The sequence below is a fragment of the Eretmochelys imbricata genome, chromosome 13, assembly GCF_965152235.1.
Source record: "Eretmochelys imbricata isolate rEreImb1 chromosome 13, rEreImb1.hap1, whole genome shotgun sequence".
In the NCBI taxonomy this organism is placed as follows: domain Eukaryota; kingdom Metazoa; phylum Chordata; order Testudines; family Cheloniidae; genus Eretmochelys; species Eretmochelys imbricata.
The window spans coordinates 43,095,446-43,100,311 of record NC_135584.1 but is presented as its reverse complement, the minus strand read 5'-3'; the positions used below and the strand labels follow the sequence as shown (position 1 = coordinate 43,100,311).

The window sequence follows — 4,866 nt, the reverse complement described above, 5'->3', positions numbered from 1 at the left end:
AACAGGGAATCATCCAGTGACGCATCCCCTGTCCCCCGCGTCATGACCATACTTTCACGAGGGTTACATTTCAGGGGAGGGAGAAGGCTCATCTTCAGCAATTTGTGGCATTAATAGAATAAGCAATGCGGCCGTGTCTGTCCGTAATCCTGGGGACCATTCACAGCCCTGTAAAGCGGCGTAGCCCCAGCAAGGATGCGAAGTTGAAAGTGGCCCTCGCTCTTCCCCACAACTCACCTGTGCCGAGAAGCCAGGCTCCGCCCACTCACAACACCAACTTGCTCAGAGCAGTTCTGCGAAGTGACTCCCTGGGACTCATTTCCTCGCTGTCTTAGGCTACCCCGTAGCTTCTGCGGGCACCAAAGAGGCTCCTACTTCAGGAGGAGGAGCTGGTAAATTTGCCCCAGGGGGAGAAGTAAATCTACCTGTGAGGAGGCGGAACCTTCTGTACTGAACGGGGAACACCCGGCTATAAAGCTTCTTTGCTGAGGGACAATGGAGAGACCCTGGCTGCTGTTCCCACGGCTGCTGCTACTGCTGGTGAACATTCCCTGTAAGTCTGGGGGCAGGAAACGATACAGAAGATGCTGAAAGTGATGGTGCATTTAAGAGCACAAGGATTAATTCCCTGGCTCTCCCCTTCGGTTTGCAAGCCAGGCACCGTTCTCTGTAATGGAGTGGATGGGAATCCAGGGCGCCTGGGTTCAATCCCCATCTCTGGCCTGCTGGAGTTCCTTCCCTTTTGTGTGCCTCAGTTTCCCCTCCCACCCTTTGCTTGGCTATTTAATCTGTAAACTCTTTGGGGAAAGGGCTGTCTCTTATTATTGTGCCTTTGGGAATCTCGCAGGCAGCAATAATATAGGGCTAACCGCCTAACCCCAACCCCTAACCCTAGATGAGAGCAATCTAGGAATACAGCAATCTAGGAAAAGAGCAGTCGTGGGCCAGATGCAAGGCCCCTGGAAATGAAGAGAAACTCCACCGGGCTTTGCATCCGGCCAGTGTGTGAACTGGGCAGAGGTGCCCTGTCATCTATGGGGTGTGTCTTTTGCCTTCTGCCCACAGGGGGGAGCTGCCAGGCCGAGGTGCACCAGAACCTGTCTGCGGTCACTCGGGAAGGGCAGAACGGCAGCATCTCTTGCCACTACACGACGAGCAATTTCAGGAGTTTGCAGTGGTTCAGGCAGCTTCCCGGAGGCCAGCCTGTCTCCCTGCTGATTCTGGTGTCGGATGGGAAACAAACCAAGGAGCCCAACCTCACGGCGGAGCTCAACAAGGGGAAGCAGCTGAGTTCCCTGCACATCAGAGAATCACAGCTGGGAGATGCAGCCACCTACTTCTGCGCCGTGGAGACACAGTGACACAGGAGCACTGGCAGCCTGTGCAAAAACTCCCCAGCTGCAGGGTAACTGTCAGGCTGGCTGGCGGTACAACACCACCACCTACTTCTTACACAGTGCGTCTCTGAGCGTGCGTCACCTTCCTTAACACGGTCAGCCCCCCACCCCCCTGGTGAGGCGGGGCTGCGCAAGGATCCCCTTAGCACAGGTCGGGAGCTGAGACAGAGAGGCTGAGGAGGGAATGCACTTGGGGAATACCTCCTAGGGAAAGACCCCCAAGGGAGCGGCTCTCAACCTTTCCAGACTAAGTGTTCCCCTTTCAGGAGTCGGATTTGTCCGGCATACCCCCAAGTTTCTCCTCACTTAAAAACTATTTGCTTACAAAATCAGACCTAAAATACAGAAGTGTCCCAGCAACACTGTTACTGAACAATTGTGGACTTTCTCCTGTGTACCATATAATTATAAAATAAATCAATTGAAATATAACGACTCTACTTACATTTCAGTGCATAGTATATAGAGCAGTATAAACGAGTCATTGTCTGTTTGAAATGTTAGTTTGTACTGACTTCCACAGTGCTTTTTCTGTAGCCTGTTGTAAAACTAGGCAAATCTCTAGATGAGCTGATGCACCCCCTGGAAGATCTCTGTGTACCCCCCGGGGTACATGTACCCCTGGTTGAGAACCACTGACCTAAGGAGCCTGGAGGTTTGGAGGGAGGAAGGAAATTAAAAGATAAAATATAAAAACAAATGAACAGGGAGAAAAGAAAGGGAAAAGAAAAAAGAGTTGGGTGGGTTTATAGATACATCGACAGGGAGAGGGACAGACAGCCAGGCATAAGAAACAGAAATGGAGATACACAAGATACACCAGTGGCACAAAATAGCCCCCTTCCTTGGGGGAGCCTTAGACACTAAGGATTAAACGGAGGCTGATCTCCGGTTGCCACAGGCTGCGCCCTACAGCACAAGGCTGAGACAGAGGCAAGGTGTTTGTGCAGAACTGGCTCTGCCCATTCCCATGAAGCTCAGCTCTGGGGATCCCCCCTTTGTCCAGAGGGAGGCAAGTTGGAGCATTAAACCCAGAGAAAAGGGAACTATTTAACACACACACAAAACATACCAACAGTGACAACCACAGGGGGAAGGAGTACTTGTGGCACCTTAGAGACTAACCAATCTATTTGAGCATAAGCTTTCATGAGCTACAGCTCACTTCATCGGATGCATTCAGTGGAAAATACAATGGGGAGATTATATATACACAGAAAACATGAAACATTGGGTGTTACCATACACACTGTAACAAGAGTGATCAGGAAAGGTGAGCTATTACCAGCAGGAGAGCGGGGGGCAGGAGGGGGGAACCTTTTGTAGTGATAATCAAGGTGGGCCATTTCCAACAGTTGACAAGAACAGTAGGGGGAGAAATAAACAAGGGGAAATAGTTTTACTTTGTGTAATGACACATCCACCCGCAGTCTCTGTTCAAGCCTAAGTTAATTGTACCCAGTTTGCAAATTAATTCCAATTCAGCAGTCTCTTCTTGGAGTTGTCACTAGCCATCACCTTCAGACCCCAACTAAAACCTCTCCAACGCATCATCAAGGATCTACAACCTATCCTGAAGGACGACCCATCACTCTCACAGATCTTGGGAGACAGGCCACTTCTTGCTTACAGACAGCCCCCCAACCTGAAGCAAATACTCACCAGCAACCACACACCACACAACAGAACCACTAACCCAGGAACCTATCCTTGCAACAAAGCCCGTTGCCAACTGTGTCCACATATCTATTCAGGGGACGCCATTATAGGGCCTAATCACATCAGCCACACTATCAGAGGCTCTTTCATAAATATAAAGGGAAGGGTAAACCCCTTTAAAATCCCTCCTGGCCAGAGGAAAAATCCTCTCACCTTTAAAGGGTTAAGAAGCTAAAGATAACCTCGCTGGCACCTGACCAAAATGACCAATGAGGAGACAAGATACTTTCAAAAGCTGGGAGGAGGGAGAGAAACAAAGGGTCTGTGGCTGTCTGTATGCTGCTTTTGCGGGGACAGAACAGGAATGGAGTCTTAGAACTTTTAGTAAGTAATCTAGCTAGGTATGTGTTAGATTATGATTTCTTTAAATGGCTGAGAAAAGAACTGTGCTGAATAGAATGACTATCCCTGTCTGTGTGTCTTTTTTGTAACTTAAGGTTTTGCCTAGAGGGATTCTCTATGTTTTAGATCTAATTATCCTGTAAGGTATCTACCATCCTGATTTTACAGAGGTGATTCCTTTACTTCTATTAAAAGTCTTCTTGTAAGAAAACTGAATGCTTTTTCATTGTTCTCAGATCCAAGGGTTTGGGTCTGTGGTCACCTATGCCAATTGGTGAGGATTTTTACCAAAACTTCCCCAGGAAGTGGGGTGTAAGGGTTGGGAGGATTTTGGGGGGAAAGACGTGTCCAAACTACGTTTCCCAGTAAACCCAGTTAAAGTTTGGTGGTGGCAGTGGAAATTCCAAGGGCAAAGGGTAAAATTAAATTCTACCTTGGGGAAGTTTTAACCTAAGCTGGTAAAAGTAAGCTTAGGAGGTTTTCATGCAGGTCTCCACATCTGTACCCTAGAGTTCAGAGTGGGGAAGGAACCTTGACAGACTCATTCACCTGCACATCCACCAATGTGATAGATGCCATCATGTGCCAGCAATGCCCCTCTGCCATGTACATTGGGCAAACTGGACAGTCTCTACGTAAAAGAATAAATGGACACAAATCTGATGTCAAGAATTATAACATTCAAAAACCAGTAGGAGAACAGTTCAATCTCTTTAGTCACTCGATTACAGACCTAAAAGTTGCAATTCTTCAACAAAAAAACTTCAGAAACAGACTCCAACGAGAGACTGATGCATTGGAATTAATTTGCAAACTGGATACAATTAATTTAGGCTTGAATAAAGACTGGGAGTGGATGTCTCATTACACAAAGTAAAACTATTTCCCCTTGTTTATTTCCTCCCCCCCCCACACACACACTGTTCTTGTCAACTGCTGGAAATGGCCCACCTTGATTATCACTACAAAAGGTTCCGCCCCACACACCCCCGCTCTCCTGCTGGTAATAGCTCACCTTTCCTGATCACTCTGGTTACAGTGTGTATGGTAACACCCACTGTTTCATGTTCTCTGTGTACATAAAATCTCCCCGCTGTATTTTCCACTGTATGAATCCGATGAAGTGAACTGTAGCTCACAAAAGCTTATACTCAAATAAATTTGTTAGTCTCTAAGGTGCCACAAGTACTCCTGTGCTTTTTGCAGGTACAGACTAAGACGGCTGCTACTCTGAAACCACAGGGGGATTCACTTCAATGTGTGTGTCTCTGGCCAGGAGGGGGCAGCATTTGTAACGAAGAGGAAGGAGATTGAGGTTAATCAAGTTGCACCCATCTCTTGTCTCTTTGCCCGGCAGAAAGCAGCTTTTCCCCTAAGACACCAGAGGCAAAGGGTTACTCCAGGGCAT

General features: G+C 47.8%; 1 pseudogene; it reads left to right on the top strand.

Moving 5' to 3' along the window:
• Nucleotides 1-495: 495 nt before the first annotated feature.
• On the top strand, nucleotides 496-1,361 carry LOC144273297 (T cell receptor alpha variable 21 pseudogene; annotated as a pseudogene).
• Nucleotides 1,362-4,866: the final 3,505 nt, after the last annotated feature.